Below are 21,365 nucleotides of genomic sequence, written 5' to 3'. Positions count from 1 at the left end.
GTAGATTTGTAGGCGCTGAGTTTTTGGGAATCGGTGGAAACGATATCCTGTCCGTGTTGTACGATTAGTGGTCGCGGCTCGCCCAGAGGTAATTGGGTTGTTAGCCGTTTTGTTGAAGTGGTTTGGTAGTGGTTGGTGTGCGTGTCGAGAAGGGGAAGCCTCGAACACATGTTCGTAGTTATTGTTTAAATACCACTGTCTTACAGCGGACCGAGAATTGGCTCGAATAAATACGAACTGTTTCACTATATTGTGATAGAGTGCACCAGTAATTGAGCGGATAGGCGACGAGAAAATAAAGGAACCGTTTTACAAGCAGCACGCAGATATGCAATAACTTGATGAGCTAAAGTGACGAGTGGCCGAATTCAAGTAGGGAACTTAACGGGTCGCGTATTGTCAACGCCTGAAGAGGTTCAGAATTGTTTTAAATTGTCACTTAAGGTTACAATTAAAGTGGCGGTGATTTTTGTTTAATTTTTATTATTATTAAATTTACGTGTTGTGGGGGAGTAGTATTTGATGGTTCTCGCACACTTACATGAATAAAAGTGTAGTGAAATACCTAGCGACAATGAATTCAAGTTTTCTTTGGTTAACAATAATCTTACGTGTACTCAATTAGTCTCTGGTGTATATATGTATATATGTTACGATACTTCCCCCATGAACCATGGACCTTGCCGTTGGTGGGAGGCTTGCGTGCCTCAGCGATACAGATGGCCGTACCGTAGGTGCAACCACAACGGAGGGGTATCTGTTGAGAGGCCAGACAAACATGTGGTTCCTGAAGAGGGGCAGCAGCCTTTTCAGTAGTTGCAGGGCAACAGTCTGGATGATTGACTGATCTGGCCTTGTAACATTAACCAAAACGGCCTTGCTGTGCTGGTACTGCGAACGGCTGAAAGCAAGGGGTAACTACAGCCGTAATTTTTCCCGAGGACATGCAGCTTTACTGTATGATTAAATGATGATGGCGTCCTCTTGGGTAAAATATTCCAGAGGTAAAATAGTCCCCCATTCGGATCTCCGGGCGGGGACTACTCAAGAGGACGTCGTTATCAGGAGAAAGAAAACTGGCATTCTACGGATCGGAGCGTGGAATGTCAGATCCCTTAATCGGGCAGGTAGGTTAGAAAATTTAAAAAGGGAAATGGATAGGTTAAAGTTAGATATAGTGGGAATTAGTGAAGTTCGGTGGCAGGAGGAACAAGACATTTGGTCAGGTGATTACAGGGTTATAAATACAAAATCAAATAGAGGTAATGCAGGAGTAGGTTTAATAATGAATAAAAAAATAGGAGTGCGGGTTAGCTACTACAAACAGCATAGTGAACGCATTATTGTGGCCAAGATAGACACAAAGCCCATGCCTACTACAGTAGTACAAGTTTATACGCCAACTAGCTCTGCAGATGATGAAGAAATTGATGAAATGTATGACGAGATAAAAGAAATTATTCAGGTAGTGAAGGGAGAGGAAAATTTAATAGTCATGGGTGACTGGAATTCGTCAGTAGAAAAAGGGAGAGAAGGAAACGTAGTAGGTGAATATGGATTGGGGGGAAGAAATAGAAGAGGAAGCCGCCTTGTAGAATTTTGCACAGAGCATAACTTAATCATAGCTAACACTTAGTTCAAGAATCATAAAAGAAGGTTGTATACCTGGAAGAATCCTGGAGATACTAATACGTATCAGATAGATTATATAATGGTAAGACAGAGATTTAGGAACCAGGTTTTAAATTGTAAGACATTTCCAGGGGCAGATGTGGATTCTGACCACAATCTATTGGTTATGAACTGCAGATTGAAACTGAAGAAACTGCAAAAAGGTGGGAATTTAAGGAGATGGGACCTGGATAAACTGAAAGAACCAGAGGTTGTAGAGAGTTTCAGGGAGAGCATAAGGGAACAATTGACAGGAATGGGGGAAAGAAATACAGTAGAAGAAGAATGGGTAGCTCTGAGGGATGAAGTAGTGAAGGCAGCAGAGGATCAAGTAGGTAAAAAGACGAGGGCTAATAGAAATCCTTGGGTAACAGAAGAAATATTGAATTTAATTGATGAAAGGAGAAAATACAAAAATGCAGTAAATGAAGCAGGCAAAAGGGAATACAAACGTCTCAAAAATGAGATCGACAGAAAGTGCAAAATGGCTAAGCAGGGATGGCTAGAGGACAAATGTAAGGATGTAGAGGCTTGTCTCACTAGGGGTAAGATAGATACTGCCCACAGGAAAATTAAAGAGACCTTTGGAGAGAAGAGAACCACTTGTATGAATATCAAGAGCTCAGATGGCAACCCAGTTCTAAGCAAAGAAGGGAAGGCAGAAAGGTGGAAGGAGTATATAGAGGGTTTATACAAGGGTGATGTACTTGAGGACAATATTATGGAAATGGAAGAGGATGTAGATGAAGATGAAATGGGAGATAAGATACTGCGTGAAGAGTTTGACAGAGCACTGAAAGACCTGAGTCGAAACAAGGCCCCGGGAGTAGACAACATTCCATTAGAACTACTGATGGCCTTGGGAGAGCCAGTCATGACAAAACTCTACCATCTGGTGAGCAAGATGTATGAGACAGGCGAAATACCCACCGACTTCAAGGAGAATATAATAATTCCAATCCCAAAGAAGGCAGGTGTTGACAGATGTGAAAATTACCGAACTATCAGTTTAATAAGTCACAGCTGCAAAATACTAACGCGAATTCTTTACAGACGAATGGAAAAACTGGTAGAAGCGGACCTCGGGGAACATCAGTTTGGATTCCGTAGAAATGTTGGAACACGAGAGGCAATACTAACCTTACGACTTATCTTAGAAGAAAGATTAAGAAAAGGCAAACCTACATTTCTAGCATTTGTAGATTTAGAGAAAGCTTTTGACAACGTTAACTGGAATACTCTCTTTCAAATTCTGAAGGTGGCAGGGGTAAAATACAGGGAGCGAAAGGCTATTTACAATTTGTACAGAAACCAGATGGCAGTTATAAGAGTCGAGGGGCATGAAAGGGAAGCAGTGGTTGGGAAAGGAGTGAGACAGGGTTGTAGCCTCTCCCCGATGTTATTCAATCTGTATATTGAGCAAGCAGTAAAGGAAACAAAAGAAAAATTCGGAGTAGGTATTAAAATTCATGGAGAAGAAGTAAAAACTTTGAGGTTCGCCGATGACATTGTAATTCTGTCAGAGACAGCAAAGGACTTGGAAGAGCAGTTGAACGGAATGGACAGTGTCTTGAAAGGAGGATATAAGATGAATATCAACAAAAGCAAAACGAGGATAATGGAATGTAGTCAAATTAAATCGGGTGATGCTGAGGGCATTAGATTAGGAAATGACACACTTAAGGTAGTAAAGGAATTTTGCTATTTAGGGAGTAAAATAACTGATGATGGTCGAAGTAGAGAGGATATAAAATGTAGACTGGCAATGGCAAGGAAAGCGTTTCTGAAGAAGAGAAATTTGTTAACATCGAGTATAGATTTAAGTGTCAGGAAGTCGTTTCTAAAAATATTTGTATGGAGTGTAGCCATGTATGGAAGTGAAACGTGGACGATAACCAGTTTGGACAAGAAGAGAATAGAAGCTTTTGAAATGTGGTGCTACAGAAGAATGCTGAAGATAAGGTGGGTAGATCACGTAACTAATGAGGAGGTATTGAATAGGATTGGGGAGAAGAGAAGTTTGTGGCACAACTTGACTAGAAGAAGGGATCGGTTGGTAGGACATGTTTTAAGGCATCAAGGGATCACAAATTTAGCATTGGAGGGCAGCGTGGAGGGTAAAAATCGTAGAGGGAGACCAAGAGATCAATATACTAAGTAGATTCAGAAGGATGTAGGTTGCAGTAGGTACTGGGAGATGAAGAAGCTTGCTCAGGATAGAGTAACATGGAGAGCTGCATCAAACCAGTCTCAGGACTTAAGACCACAACAACAACAAAATGTTACGATAAAAGCAAATGGTGATATTCAGAGATCATAATACAGCTTTGCAGGACACAAGTATACTCTGGTATTTGTAGGGTTACCTGATCAAAAGTTCATTGATTGAATGGATCCACGATAAATATATAGAAGGTAGATATTCTATACAGTTAACACGATTTCGTATATGGAAAGAGTGTCCTCAGTAAAAGCAAGCAGAACTGAAATTGTCATGATATATTGCGGAACAGTCAACGATTATACGTATAACAAAGATTTGTAAATCGGTGGAGTACGTGTCGTCGTGTTATCTACATAGCAACTCTGGGCTAAGCGGAAACAGATTTAATGGAAGCGTAAACTGTTTTAATCCATATAGATGTCGGTAAAAGCGTGTTAATATAAACTGGATGTAACACGACGATATATGGAATACGAATTTGGTAAGTAATTAAAAAGTTGCGTGTCTTTTCCAGAGATAATGTACTGCGGTGTGAGAATTTCGTTGTGTGGGAGAACAATTGCAAGTTACATGCGCCATTTATCTTGACATAATATAAACAGGTACTGTATTTAACGAGATTTGTTGCTTTGATTTGACCAGTAGTTTAGATAACGAGAGTTGTTATCTAAATTGGCCGATCTCGTACTTATTGCTTGATATTGGTGATCATTGTCATTAGAATGTTTGGATGTGTCTATTCATAGTGTAATCGTATCATTGTTCGATCACGACGTTGTTTAAAGTAAGGGTACTGTCATTCATTATTCGATATTCGAGCCAGCTGCATACTCAGTGGTTGAGGTTGCCGCAATAGTAATTATTTTAAGGTTGCTCTGTCTTCAATTTGTTCCTTGAGAGTGCGATTACGGTTCGAGCTAGACTTCGAGTAGTCGCCAGGTGCTCCACTACGACTGGAATCTTCTAAAATCAGATAGCGATCCGCAGTCATAACATCGACTGTGAAATTAAAAACTGTACCTAATTAAAGCTGCAGTGGTCGATTGGTTTTCCCAAGTATTTTGCATGGCAGGAAGCCAAACATAAACGGCATAGCGACGCTGGTACAGTACGATCCATTGCCGTTGGTTCGAACTTGGGTACCGCCAGTCGGAGCGTTACAATCACCGTTCAGAACAATTTAATCGGTTCTGTTGCTCAAAATTCTTGGAGCTAGTGACTTCCCCAGTATCCTCCGACCTTTCTTAATAGTGTGCATAACGTATCGTCATCCAACTGAAGTGATCAGAAGAGAATTATCAGTTAACAGCTTAACATTATAGTTTATTTTATCTAGATGTTGGTAGATAGAAAACATCTATTTATCACACAAGCGGTCCTCACATTATACTGGTTGATCAACGGGTATTTTCGTGAAATCCAGTGCATCCTGATGGTATCCTATTTCCTTAACAAAATGCAGTTAATGATCTAGACGTAATCTTGGATGAGCACATCTATTGGGAAAAAGAAAATGTTACAACATTCAGAAAACTGCCCCCTTGTCGACATAAATCCAAAGGTGAGAAAAATATTTCCACGGTAAGGGAAACTTAAATTAGTCCCATATTTAGCTCTGCTAAGACTTCACTATTGCGCTGTAGTTCAACACGACACAGTTGCTGAAAACGCCAGGCGACTCAAGCTAGTTATTAATGCTTCCACGCATGCATGTAACATTCGGACACGTGATCACTCAGTCCTTTCTGTGCTATGCTAGGGAGAATGAATTCGGACATATCACATACCTATCATCATTCCATAACTACAATAACTGACCGTATACCTCCAGTACCTTTGCTCCGTATCACTGCACAAAACTAAATCTTTCTTCGTCCCTACTTTCTTTTGAGCCATGCAAATCTGTAACAAACCAACACGTTCAAATGGTTCAAATGGCTCTGAGCACTATGGGACTTAACATCTATGGTCATCAGTCCCCTAGAACTTAGAACTACTTAAACCTAACTAACCTAAGGACAGCACACAACACCCAGCCATCACGAGGCAGAGAAAATCCCTGACCCCGCCGGGAATCGAACCCGGGAACCCGGGCGTGGGAAGCGAGAACGCTACCGCACTACCACGAGATGCGGGCAACCAACATGTAACCAACGTTTCATGGAAAACTGCTGTGCATTCAAGAGGAGATTTAAGCTTTATCTGTTAACATAGGTGTTGCTTCCCTTAATACATAACCCAACACTTTTACTCTTGTCAAACTGTGACTTAGTAATTCAATCACAACGTAAATTACCTTTGCTTGTCCAAAACCTATCAATTTCGGTTTTCTTCCACCCACCTAATTTGTAAATTTTAACTCTAGCTCTGCCTTTCACCAGTCAACTTGTCTTCAATATATGATTCCTTTTGCTCTGCTGCTATACATTCCCATTAGATGTCGTTATACATTATCGACAAGAGCGTAGTGAGAAAATTCTATATCAGGATGTTAATGAGACTTTGTGAATCACATACAATCATTACTACATTTTTTGCTACTATTATAATTATGGTAATTATTACACAGTAGCAATGTAATATATTTTAACACGTGGTAGTTTAAATTAATTCGAGTAAGGAATTCCAAGTAACATGAGACCAATTCCTTTTGGTTTCAGAGCTACAGCTGTGAGAGCGCAGCCAAAACAGAAAAGCTATTAAGCCAAGGTAAGTGAAAACTTAAAATTGATTTTCATAAATTTTATGGTGCAGTACCATTCACAGTCTAATCATTCGTCTCTGGTGTTTACTTTTCATTTGTGGATTTCATCTTCCAACCATCCTGACAGGGAAACGTCTTAGGGAGTAAAGTGTATTGACCTTGGTGGTCATGAAACGAAAACATTTCTGACGATCGGTATCTGGGGAATGTTAGGATTACGTGATGTATTACAGGCGACTTGAACGTAACGACGCTCTGCAATGCCGCATGACCATCAGCATTCATGTAGCTAGAGGAACCTCTTCCAATAATAATGTTTTCAGGAAAGTCTGGTTAACGGGCGTCAGAAAGAGGATGGTATCATACAACATGGTGAATCTCATAATTATGTACCATACTACACCACACGTTTACAGAGAAGCGTGCTTGACCATGTATCTCTATTATTGAATGTGTATTTTCGTCGCATCACCTATGTGAGGTACCTTCACGAGTGAAAGATGCTTCATCAGTAAACTCAATTAACTCGATTGTTCTACTGTTCGTTAGTATCCAGTGATAAATCGCCAACTATATACGGTCACGTTCTCGTCGGAGGTGCTGAGTTCCCTGTAAATTATAAGCACTAAGGCCGTTCATATGTAACGTCCACGACATTTTTCTATTTTGAACACCGATACCTCTGATAATTTTGCATTTGTTTGAGGACTACGTTCTGTAAACTGAATCATGAGTTCTTCTTCATCCACGCTCTATTCATTTAGTAGTTAGCAAGTTAGTTAGTCACAGTTGCACGATATATCGTAATGACTTGGTATAAGTCATGTTACATTCATATCGCAAATTAATTTTTGGATATATTGACATTCGGAACATTCCTAAGTTATTTTTAATTTCTTTATTTTTTTTACAGAGTGATTACAAGATGTACAGATATTATTTCATAATACTTCTATGGAACGGAAGGAGTTGTCGACGAGAAACTTTCTTAGTTTGATTTACTTTGTTGTCTGTCATAAATTTTACATCACTTAGTAATTGATTAAAACTATTGTTGTAGCATTGTGTTCCCCTTTCTGCGCCAAAGACCACATTAAGTAACAAATGTCATTTTTCCTGCTGGTATTGTAATTATATACCTCATTGTTCCATTGTAATTGTAGTGGATTATTTACAACAAACTTCATGGGGTAGTAAATATAGCGTGAAGCGCTAGACAGAATGCACAGCACCTTAAACAAATGTCCATAAGATGATCGTGCGTGAGCACCACATGTTCTTGTAGCTTGTTTTTACGCAATGAAGACTTTCTTTCTTAAAGGCGAGTTCCCCCAGAATATTTTTCATACAGCATTATTGAGCGAACATAAGCCAAACGTGACACCTTTCTGAATTGTCTCTCTCCAAGATTTGCAAAGATTCTAAGCCAAATTATGGCTGAACTAAGTTGTTTTAGGCGTTTCAAAATGTGTTTTTCCTCAATTTAATCAATATGGAATTTTGAAGTTTGCAACCTATTTATTATTTTCTCTCAATTTATTACACTTATCATCGATGTAGAACCTCTAGAAGAGCATAACTGAACATGATGCGTATTTTTAAAACAGTCGCAGAAAACCAGTCAATGATACTTTAAGAAGTATTTTTAACATTTCTCCAGTTTCTATAAGTACGCTTGGATATATTACAGTCCTCCTGACATTTGCAAAAAAAAGTAATTCTGCTTATTACAAACTAGATGCAAGGTCATTAGCATATATGACGGCAGTGGTGGACCTAAGATTGAACATTGGGGAACCTGATATCTGTTTTCTCTCCAGTCAGTATTATGTACCTGGACTACAAAGGTTGAATTATTAAGTACAGCTTCCTGCATTGTTTAGGTTAGATGTGACATTATCCACTGGTTGCCTACACCATCAATCCCACAAAACGTCAATATATCTAGGAGATTCACACAGTCATATGCATTAGAGAGGTAGCGTAAAAAAATGACAGGCGCTATTGTATAAATTAATGCTTGTAAAATCTGGTGAGTGAGCTTGTAAATGGCATTATCAGTAGAGCAACCATTCTGAAACCCAGACTGTGATTCGATAAGGAAAGTATTCTAGCTAAAGTGAGATACTATTCTAGAATATATCACCTTCTCAAAAGTTTAGAAAGATGTCAGCCGTAAAACAGATCCGTAGTTGTTGACATATCTCTTACCACCTTTCATAAAGAGGCGTTTAGCAATGGCATATTTCAGTGTATCAGGAAAAATGGCTCGAGTCAGTGATGCATTACATATTTGAAATAAGATTCGTCTTATAACATGGGAACAAAGTTTTAGATCAATAGTGATGTTGTCGTGTTCTGTGGGTGGCTGTCCGTCTCTCGTTTCACTATATTCCATATAGCCTTAAGTCTACTGCTAATTTCTGACATTGTGTACATGTTCCTTGGCGTTTTTAGTAACCTTTCTTTGTAATTTTGAGTCTTTTTTGTTGTGTGCAACTACTGGAGGATTCCTACTTGTTCTTGCCAAAAGATACATTTCCCTCTTCCTTTCACAACACATGTTAACCCCTTTAGGGATCGAGGGTTTATTACATTGCTGTCTAGTGACCTTTCTGATTAGATTTTGTGGGAAGCTATTTTCAAGTAATGATACGAATTTATTATTGAATAGATTAAATATTATGTTAGCATTTGGTTCATTATAAATTACATCCCATTTCATTTTCTGTAAACTACTCTTAAAAACATTTGCCAGGAGTCATTAAGCATTATAACTGATTTCCACTGTGGAGTATTTATATTTGTAAGGCACTATTATCCATACTGTAAGGCCCATTCGAATGATATATGATTACTGGACACTGTAACAATCTCAAGCAGTTTAGTGAAAACACGAGTAACCATTCTTCAATCTGGTACTCTGAGGTAAGAACTGCTTTTCAAAACCCGTACACAGATGGCATACCAGCATATTAGCTTCTGAAAACGCTTCCGGCACGTTTAGTAGAAATAGCAGAATTGGCCAATAACACAGATTCATAATCATGCTTAAAAAATTAGGTTATGAAAACGAAAACACTTTACAACTTGAACTTCAAAACATAACAGATAGTCGACAAATAAACCCATACCTACTGCATTACCAAAACGAGAACTGACAATCTTGGTAAGCAGCTGTATTTCCGCAACTAACAACAAACTGGCATATGCCGTAATAGTCTATACTACCACCGCCTAAAACACACTGCACAACTAAGAAACTGAAGCACTCATAATACAGTGTCGGATGTAATGTAACCTCGAACACGTATACAACATCGGCGGATAGATAAAACGAGCGCAAAAGTTCGTTAGGTGTGTTTACATAGAGCGTTAAGGTATATTAAGGGCGTGAACAGCGTCATATGTTGGGCTACACACGTGAGACAGCGCTATCAACCCCTGCTAGTTTGAAAAGAGTGTCATTCTGGGATTGCATGTCGCTACACGGACGACTCAAGCAATATACAGATTTGTAGGACATTTGACAGTGGTTCGTTGTTGGACGTCATGAGAAAGTGAAGCCAAGCGTGTTCCTCGTCGTGGTTGCTGTCCGTAAGAGACGTTCGCCATATTGCGCACCAAGCACATCTGTGTCTACCATTCGAAAACAAATAATGGACTCTCGCAAAAGTCACTGTCATGCAGCACCATCGGTTGGACAATATCAGCGGCCAGCTAGGGAATTACCGCCCGAAACACAGGCTGCCAACAACAACACAACACAAACGACTGCGTTTGGAGAGGACTTCTGCTGAATGGCGTCGCATTGGGTTCAGCAATTAATCGCGGTGGGTCGTCTTTGAAGAATATGGCCGCGACCTTGTGAGAGACCCAGTTCTTCCAATATTTTGAGAACGACAACTGTAGTTTTCCTGGTGACATGGTGTTGGAAGCCGTCGGTTAAGATTCAAGTCACGGCTGATAGCGATTGAGGGAACTCTGACACCAAAACTGTAAGTCATTAATATCCTCCATCTGCAAGTGTCAAGTTTCATTAGACAATTTCGAAGTACCAGATTTCTACAGAAAAATACTCGTATAGACGTGGCACCTATGTGTGTGATGTGTCTGCGTGATGTTGAGGTAATCCGTGGTCAGCAAGATTCATTGCTCTGTCCCCAATAGAACGTATTTGGCAACAGTGCGGTCTGACATACCGTCGAAGTACGAGCATCCGGAATGCCAACGACCAGTTACAACAGTTGTCGGCCAGCTTACCCGAGTCCTGAGGGGGTGCAACTTAATGTGGGCTTATACTGCTAACCTCTTTCTAAATGTCACTGTATTTAGTAATTAGTGAAACAAACTCTCTACCCAAGAAGTGTGACTTCGGTTTCCTCCTCCACCTGCCTTTGCTTCACTTGCTTGCTAGTCATACAGCGTATAAAAAATATATTGAAGCAAAAAACAAATCATAACAGCAAAAAATAATTAATGCAGAGTAATGGAGTTCCGGAATCGCATCTCTCTAGGTAACATACTTACGTGACTAACGTTGCAAGATCACAGGTTAATTTAAGAGAGAGGTAAGCCATTGCAAATGTGAAATGGTGGTTCATTAATAACCGTTGTAACCTCCAGTATGTTGAATGATGCATGCATGGGAATATGCAGGCATGTACAGGTGGCGGATGTCAATTTGAGGAATGCAGCTCCATGCCTACTGGACTTGATCGGTCAATACAGGGACGGTTAATGATGGTTGCGAATGAGGCAGGAGGTGCCGTCCAAAGATGTCCCACACGTTTTCGCTTGGAGAAAGATTGATAGAGCAAGGTAAGGGACATTTCGATACTGTTGTTGTTGTTGTTGTGGTCTTCAGTCCAGAGACTGGTTTGATGCAGCTCTCCATGCTACTCTATCCTGTGCAGTTTTCTTCATCTCCCAGTACCTACTGCAGCCTACACCCTTCTGAATCTGCTTAGCGTATTCATCTCTTGGTCACTAAGATTTTTACCCTCCACGCTGCCCTCCAATACCAAATTGGTGATCCCTTGATGCCTCGCAACATGTCCTACCAACCAATCCCTTCTTCTAGTCAAGTTGTGCCACAAACTCCTCTTCTCCCCAATTCTATTCAATACCTCCTTATTAGTTATGTGATCTACCCATTTAATCTTCAGCATTCTTATGTAGCACCACATTTCGAAAGCTTCTATTCTCTTCTTGTCTAAACTATTTATTGTCCATGTTTCACTTCCATACAAATACTTTCAGAAACGTCTTCCTGACACTTAAATCAATACTCGATGTTAACAAATTTCTCTTCTTCAGAAACGCTTTCCTTGCTATTACCAGTCTACATTTTATATCTTCTCTACTTCGACCATCATCAGTTATTTTGCTCCCCAAATAGCAAAACTCCTTTACTACTTTAAGTGTCTCATGTCCTAATCTAATTCCCTCAGCAACACCTGATTTAGTTCGACTACATTCCACTATCCTCGTTTTGCTTTTGTTGAGGTTCATCTTATACCCTCCTTTCAAGACACTGTCCATTCCGTTCAACTGCTCTTCCAAGTCCTTTTCTGTCTCTGACAGGATTACAATGTCATCGGCGAACCTCAAAGTTTTTATTTCTTCTCCATGAATTTTAATACCTACTCCAAACTTTTCTTTTGTTTCCTTTACTGCTTGCTCAATATACAGATTGAATAGCATCGGGGAGAGACTACAAACCTGTCTCACTCCCTTCCCAACCACTGCTTCCCTTTCTTGTCCGTCGACTCTCATAACTACCAGTTAGTTTCTGTAAATTGTTAATAGACTATCGCTCTCTGTATTTTACCACTGCCACCTTCAGAATTTGAAAGAGAGTATTGCAGTCAACATTGTCAAAAGCTTTCTCTAAGTCTACAAATAATAGAAACGTAGGTTTGCCTTTCCTTAATCTTTCTTCTAAGAAAAGTCGTACGGTCAGTATTGCTTCATGTTTGTACTTCCTCCTTTCATCAATCAGGAATAGAGAAGTACAAGTCGCTGAGGAATGACATAAATAGGAAGTGCAGGGAAGCTAAGAAGAAATGGCTGCAGGAAAAATGTGAAGACATCGAAAAAGATATGATTGTCGGAAGAACAGACTCTGCATACAGGAAAGTCAAAACAACCTTTGGTGACATTAAATGCAACGGTGGTAACATTAAGAGTGCAACGGGAATTCCACTGTTAAATGCAGAGGAGAGAGCAGATAGGTGGAAAGAATACATTGAAAGCCTCTATGAGGGTGAAGATTTGTCTGACGTGATAGAAGAAGAAACAGGAGTCGATTTAGAAGAGATAGGGGATCCAGTATTAGAATCGGAATTTAAAAGAGCTTTGGAGGACTTACGGTCAAATAAGCCAGAAGTGATAGATAACATTCCATCAGAATTTGTAAAATCATTGGGGGAAGTGGCAACAAAACGACTACTCACGCTGGTGTGTAGAGTATATGAGTCTGGCGACATACCATCTGACTTTCGGAAAAGCATCATCCACACAATTCCGAAGACGGCAAGAGCTGACAAGTGCGAGAATTATCGCACAATCAGCTTAACAGCTCATGCATCGAAGCTGCTTACAAGAATAATATACAGAAGAATGGAAAAGAAAATTGAGAATGCGCTAGGTGACGATCAGTTTGGCTGTAGGAAAAGTAAAGGGACGAGAGAGGCAATTCTGACGTTACGGCTATTAATGGAAGCAAGGCTAAAGAAAAATCAAGACACTTTCATAGGATTTGTCGACCTGGAAAAAGCGTTCGACAATATAAAATGGTGCAAGCTGTTCGAGATTCTGAAAAAAGTTGGGGTAAGCTATAGGGAGAGACGGGTCATATACAATATATACAACAACCAAGAGGGAATAATAAGAGTGGACGATCAAGAACGAAGTGCTCGTATTAAGAAGGGTGTAAGACAAGGCTGTAGCCTTTCGCCCCTACTCTTCAATCCGTACATCGAGGAAGCAATGATGGAAATAAAAGAAAGGCTCAGGAGTGGAATTTAAATACAAGGTGAAAGGATATCAATGATACGATTCGCTGATGACATTGCTATCCTGAGTGAAAGTGAAGAAGAATTAAACGATCTGCTGAACGGAATGAACAGTCTAATGAGTCCACAGTACGGTTTGAGAGTAAATCGGAGAAAGACGAAGTAGATAGAAGTAGTAAAAATGAGAACAGCGAGAAACTTAGCATCAGGATTGATGGTCACGAAGTCAATGAAGTTAAGGAATTCTGCTACCTAGGCAGTAAAATAACCAATGACGGACGGAGCAAGGAGGACATCAAACGCAGACTCGCTATGGCAAAAAAGGCATTTCTGGCCAAGAGAAGTCTACTAATTTCAAATACCGACCTTAATTTGAGGAAGAAACTTCTGAGGATGTACGTCTGGAGTACAGCATTATATGGTAGTGAAACGTGGACTGTGGGAAAACCGGAAGAGAAGAGAATCGAAGCATTTGAGATGTGGTGCTATAGACGAATGTTGAAAATTAGGTTGACTGATAAGGAATGAGGAGGTTCTACGCAGAATCGGAGAGGAAAGGAATATGTGGAAAACATTGATAAGGACAAGGGACAGGATGATAGGACATCTCCTAAGACATGAGGGAATGACTTCCACGGTACTAGAGGGAGCTGTAGAGGGCAAAAACTGTAGAGGAAGACAGAGATTGGAATACGTCAAGCAAATAATTGAGGACGTAGGTTGCAAGTGCTACTCTGAGATGAAGAGGTTAGCACAATAAAGGAATTCGTGGCGGACCGCATCAAACCAGTCAGTAGACACCTTCCACCTTTCTGCTTTCCCTTCTTTGCTTAGAACTGGGTTTCCATCTGAGCTCTTGATATTCATACATGGGGCTCTCTTTTCTCCAAAGGTCTCTGTAATTTTCGTGTAGGCACTATCTATCTTACCCCTCGTGAGATAAGCCTCTACATCCTTACATTTGTCCTCTGGCCATCCCTGCTTAGACATTTTGCACTTCCTGTCGATCTCATTTTTGAGACGTAGAGCATTTTGGGTCAAAAGAGCGGTATGTGAGCGACCGTTATCCTGTTGGAAAACATCGCCTGGAAAATTGTTCATGAGTTACAGCACAACGAGTAGATTCACCAGACTGTCGTGCTGAGACAATCACGATAACCACTTGGGTGCTAATACTGTCATAAAATCGCATCCCAGACTATAAATTCTGGTTTAGGCCTAGTGTGTGTAGCACGCAGACAGGTTAGTTGTACGCCCTCAACTGCCCTCCTTATAATCAGCACACGGCAATTACTGGCACCGAGGCAGAACGAGCTTTCATCAGAAAACACAACAGATGTCCACCCTGCCTCGAAAGAGTTCTCGATTGTCAACTCGCAAAGGGTCAGTGGAATGCACGCCGCAGGGCGTCTGTATCGGAGGTGCCCTTGAAGTAACCGATTTTAGAATGTTCGTTGTGTCACTTTGGTATCAACTGTTGCTCAAATTTTTGCAGCAGATATGGTACAATGGGCTAGATGCATACGCCGAACACGAATATAGCCCCTCTCGGTAGTGTTACGTAGCCGTCTGGAGCCCGGTCATGTTGAAACCTACATTCTCGTGACAACCGCTGCCAGAAATAATGTACTGTGGCTACAGTCCTACAATGTATTCCTGCAGTATCGCGGAAGGAACATTCAGCTTCTCCTAACACTGCTACACGACCTCGCTCAGACTCATTGAGGTGTTGATAATAGCGCCTTTGTTGCCTTAATGACATTCTTGACTAACAAAACCCACTACGGTCAATCTCATAGGTTACTGACGTCCACGGCCGTTACGGCGTGTAATTTGCACCCTCATAGTAGTGCCACAAAAACCACTGTTATATGACGGGCACGAAATATGAGTAGACATCGCCTATCAGATATGCAAACACTCCTACCAACTTTGGTTTACGTCGCACAACTCCTTCTTGGTGGTGCTATTATTTTCCACCAGTTTCTTATGAAACACTGGGTAGTCTTGTGTTTAATCTTGGTGAGTCTATGATGAATTGGTTTTGGTTATGCGAAATATTTTTGAATACGTATTCTGAAAGTTGTCTTGAGGAGCTAGCTCGGCAGCCCTCATGCAGTGGAAATGTCTAAGACCTTGCAGCTGCAAATAGGCAAGAACCTTATCGACAATGCCAGTGTATAAACGGTGATTAGCGATCATGATGTCGTTATAGCAACTAAGATTACCGAAGTTAATAAATCAGTCAAACAGGGTAGGAGAGTGTTTGTGCCACACAGAGCAGATACGAAGATATTAGCTTCTCACTTAGACAGTGAACTGACATCACTTAGTTTCAGCAAGAAGGATGTAGAGGAATTATGGGCAAAGTTTAAATAGACTGTAAATCGTAGTCTGGAGAATAATGTGTCTAGTAACTGGCGAAAGGACGGAAAATGCTCACCATAGGTTAAAAACGAAGTTCTGTGGATGCTGAGGAAGCCGAGGCTGTTGCATTCTCAGTTCAAAAGGGACCACACAAATGACAAATGAAGGTCAGTAGGGATTCGCACTTCTGGGAAAGGATCTAAGCGTCAAGCATACAACTACCACCGTCACACCTTATCAAAAGGTCTTGCAGAAAACCCAAGAAACTTCTGGTCTTACATAAAATAACCAAGCGGGTCTGAGACTTCCATTCAGTTCTTATTGATCAGTCTGCTGTGGGAGGTGAAGGTAGCAAGACGGAAGTTGAAGTTTTAAACTTCACGTTCAGGAACTCATTTACACAGGAGAATCGTACAAACATACCGTACTTTGACCTTTCTACAGATTCCCGTATGGACGACATATTAATAAGCATACCAGACATAGAGAAACAAATGAAAGCTTTGAAAACAAATAAATCACTAGGTTCGACCGGAATCTCTGTTCGATTCTAAAAAGAGCACTCTACAGCATTGGCCCCTTACCTGGCTGGCATTTATCGTGAATCTCTCGCCCAGCACAAAGTCCCAAGCGACTGGAAAAAAGTGCAGGTGACTCCAGTATATAAGAAAGTTAAAAGAACAGACCCGCAAATTTACAGACCCATATCCCTAACTTCTGTTTGCTGCAGAATCCTTCAATATATTCAGTTAGAATGCAATAAACTCTCTTGAGACTGAGAAGGTTATGTGCACAGATCAGCAAGGTTTTAGAAAGCATCGCTAGTGCGAAACTCAGCTTGCCATTTCTCACATGATTTACTGCTAACAATGGATGAAGAGCGACGGGTAGATTCCATATTTCTAGATTTCCGGAAAGCATTTGACATGGTGCCCCATTGCAGATTGTTAACTAAGATACGAGCATATGGAATACGTACATAGGTACGTGATTGCCTCGAAGACTTCTTAAATAATAGAACGTAGCATGTTATCGTCAACGGCAAGTGTTCATCAGAATAAGGGGCATAAACAGGTCTGCCCCAGGGAAGTGTGACAGGACCACTGTTGTTCTCTGTATACATAAATGATTTGGCGGACAGAGTGGGCAGCAGTCTGCGTTTGTTTGCTGATGATGCTATGGTGTACGGTAAGTGTCGAAGTTGAGTTACCGTAGGAAGATACAAGATGGCTTAGACAAAATTTCCAGTTGGTGTTGTGAATGGCAGCTAGCCCTAAAAGTAGAAAAATGTCAGTTAATGCGAAGGAGTAGGAAGATCAAACCTGTAATATTGGGAAATAGTATTACTAGTCATCGCACTTCACGCAGTCAAGTCACTTAAATGTCTGGGCGGAGCGTTGCAAAGCGATATGCTGCGGAACGAGCGTGTGAGAACTATGGTGTTGTTGTTGTTGTGGTCTTCAGTCCTGAGACTGGTTTGATGCAGCTCTCCATGCTACTCTATCCTGTGCAAGCTTCTTCATCTCCCAGTACCTACTGCAACCTACATCCTTCTGAATCTGCTTAGTGTATTCATCTCTTGGTCTCCCTCTACGATTTTTACCCTCCACACTGCCCTACAATGCTAAATTTGTGATCCCTTGATGCCTCAAAACATGTCCTACCAACCGATCCCTTCTTCTAGTCAAGTTGTGCCACAAACTTCTCTTCACCCCAATCCTATTCAATACCTCCTCATTAGTTACGTGATCTACCCACCTTATCTTCAGCATTCTTCTGTAGCACCACATTTCGAAAGCTTCTATTCTCTTCTTGTCCAAACTGGTTATCGTCCATGTTTCACTTCCATACATGGCTACACTCCATACAAATACTTTCAGAAACAACTTCCTGAGACTTAAATCTATACTCGATGTTAACAAATTTCTCTTCTTGAGAACTATGGTAGAGAGGGCGAATGGACGACTTCGGTTTATTGGGAGAATTTTTCGGAAGATTGGTACGTCTGTAAAAGGGACTGCATATACGACGCTGCTGCGACATATTCTTGAGTACTTTTCGAGTGTTTGGGATCCATACCAGGTCGGATTGAAGGAAGACATCGAAGCAATTCAGAGGCGGGCTGCTAGATTAGTTACCGGTTCGAACAACATGTGTTACGTAGATTCTTCGGGAACTCATAGGGGAAATCCAGAACGGAAAGCGACGTTCTTTTCGAGAAACATTATTGAGAAAATTTACAGAAGCAGCAGTCGGAGCTGATTACCGAGCAAGTCTGCTACAGCCAACATACATTGTGCGTACTGACAGCGAACGTACGACAAATTGGGGCTCATACGGAGGCATACAGATATTCGTTTTTCCCTCGGTCTATTTTAGAGTAGAAGAGGAAAGGAAATGGCAAGTAGTGGTATACGGTACCCTCCACCAAGCACCGTACGGTGGCTTGCGGTCTATCTATGTAGGTGTAGATGTAGTTGTCTGCTAGTAGGGAGACGATGATCAGCTAGCCAGTACCGCTCGGTGGAACGCGTGCTAATCGGCTGAGAGGCAATCAGCAGCATGTTGGCGCTCGTGTAGGCAGGTGGGGCGGTCAGAGCCGGAGATCAGGGCGGCGATGTCGCGTGTCGCGGCCTATAGCCGGGAGCTGGGTGTGCGCCCCGGCGTGGCGCGGTGTGGATGGCCCGGCCTCCTCATGCAATATGCAGCAGCCCGCCGTGGGCGCCGAACACGTGTCAGGGCGGCGGCTGCCCGCCGGCGACGGCGACGCCGGGGCTTCTCAATCCGACGCCGCTGCCGCAGCGGGAAGTCGAACCTCGCGGGCCCGCTGAGTGCTCCGGCCGGTCGCGGCTCAGCCCAGATTTGCCACAAATGGCTTTGTCATCCCCGATATCAAGACGTGTGTCTGCTTGTCGTCGACCTGTTAGCCAGGGCGCCAGCAACCCAGACACAAGGAAAATATCTGCTCGGTTTGGATTACATCTTAGCCGAACATGTAATAAAAATGAACGCTTGCTATCGACATAGCGACTAAAAAGGTCTGTTACCGGTAACTAAACTGTTTACTGTACCTACGAACTCAGAGGATTTAACATTGCTGGCAAGGTACTTAGTGAATTGCTATGAAAAAAATCTAATCCGCTATTGCTGTTCTTTTGCAAGTAATTGTTGAAAAATAGGAAACTGGAAAAGGTAAGAGATAAAATTACAACACGGCAAAATTAATGTTTTTTTCTTATCATCAATCTTCTATGTGAATTGACAGGTTCGTTAAGTCTTACAATACCTATACGAATCAGCCAGAACAGTATGACCACAGATCTACTGTCGACATAAACCAATCCAGGCGATAACAGCGCCACCTGGCAAGGAATGATTGCCAGCCAGACACAAGCTTCGTGCAACGCACGGTTGCATGCAGTATCAGCGAGCATGCTTTCCGTGAGTGGAAGGTGATGGCGCGCCATCTATCTGAGTTCGACCGCGAGCGGATTGTGATGGCCCAGAGGCTCGGCTCGAGTATTTCGGAAACTGCAAGGCTTGCCGGATATTCGGGATGTTTGTTGCGTCTGTCTTCAACCAAGGTGAAACCATATTTAGAGATTGTGTTGTTGGGTGACCACCCTCATTACAGATGTCAGACGTCGTGGGCTGAGCATACTGGTAAAACAGGACAGGCACCGAAGGAGTGTTCAACTAACATCAGATACTTATGCCGGCTGGAGTACAACTACGCCTGAACAGATAGTGAACCGAACACGCCTAGCGATGTGCCTCCGCAGTCGAGGAGCCATGAATGTGACAACGTTAACACCACGATATAGTCATGGACGACTGAAATGAGTACGTGACCATCCGCACTGGACGTTGGCGCAGTGACAGAGCGTTGCATGGTTTGATGAATGCCAATACCTTCTTCACCATGCCAATAGGAGGGCGCGAATTCGACGTTTTCCAGGGGAAGAGTTTCTTGACAGCTGTACTGCTACATAGAGATGGAGTGGTGGCGACTCTGTTATGCTCTGGGGAACACTCACGTGGGTATTCATGGGTCCAGTGGAGTTCGTGCACGACATCGTGACGGCCAAGGACTATGATAAACTAGTTGCATACCAGGAACAATCATTCATGTTGATAATGTTTCCTGAAGGCAGTAGCATTTTAGACATAGGTAACGCGCCATCACAAGGACAGAAGTGTGATGGACCAGTTCGAGGAAAAATAGAAATGAGCATTTGGCGTCGTTGGCTGGGAGGCCCCTTACGGTGCATGAGCGGCCATTATCTAAGGTCTTCTGATGGAACCTGATCAGGAGGTTATTTAACGCATTCGGAGGTACATCTAGCTCGCCAAAGGACGATGTCTTACACGTCAGTGACACGTTGTGGAAACTTTTGTTAGTAATTTAAGTTGACGTGTGTACTCACTTTTCCTAAATATCCTGCTTTGTTGCAAGAATATATCCTGAATAAGGGAACTCACTCTACCGAACATCACTGTGGAGTACGTCAAAGTCACATGCGTGCATCATCGGTGTAATAGTCTTGCGTACCACCTACAAATGGATATTTACGTTGTCACGAACACGATACCTTCTGTCCGTTTCTACCTTGCGACCTCAACGACAGATGCTATTCTTGACGTTATAATGACGTAATCTTTCGCAGTGTTTAGTTGTAAGCGCTGTTTGTTAAAGAAAATGTGTCTGTTCGAAGAGTCTATGAGTGTACTGCAAGTTCATAGTGTCCAACGGGCACAATATTTCGGTGATCAGACAGCGAGCAAGTATTGCCTTGGTACGAGCGAGGGTGCAATTTAACCGCCACCGCCTTGATTACAACTCCCAGGAACTATTTAAACTACATCTACAACTGGCCATTCATTTTAACTGCTGGACGTTGAGCCGTGGTAAAAATTGCTGTTTGGAAGGGCGCGCCGCAGCGTGTAGTGTGAAGCAGTCGCCTTCCGTTTCTCGCGGTGGCGCCGCTGTGGCAATCGCAGCTTTGGTGTCTCCTTCTGGTGGGACAGGGGAAAGGTTGCCTGTTCACGTGCGTTTAAGGGGGCTATGAGCTCCCGAGTCTGGTCAGTTGCCCAGTCGGAGTGAGTCTGGGTCAGTCACTCGTCACCAGTTGCTGGTCTGTCTCTCGTTCACATTTGTGCGACAGTTAGTGTCTGTCTGTCGTTCGGAGTGCTAGTATGTCTGTCGTTTGGATCAAACTTTAAAGCCGGCAAAATGAGAGTCTTGCAACTCCGCCAGTAACAGAACTTAGCTAGTGGTCGCCCGGTCGGGGCTGAGTTCCTGCATCTGAGTCTGCGAGTTAGGCCGCCAGTCTGCTCTCGAGTTGCTCAGGCAACGGTCATTGGCGGTTGGATCGATCGG

Source organism: Schistocerca nitens, chromosome 8 (assembly GCF_023898315.1).
Source record: "Schistocerca nitens isolate TAMUIC-IGC-003100 chromosome 8, iqSchNite1.1, whole genome shotgun sequence".
NCBI classification, from domain to species: Eukaryota; Metazoa; Arthropoda; class Insecta; order Orthoptera; family Acrididae; genus Schistocerca; species Schistocerca nitens.
This window is presented reverse-complemented; position numbering follows the sequence as displayed.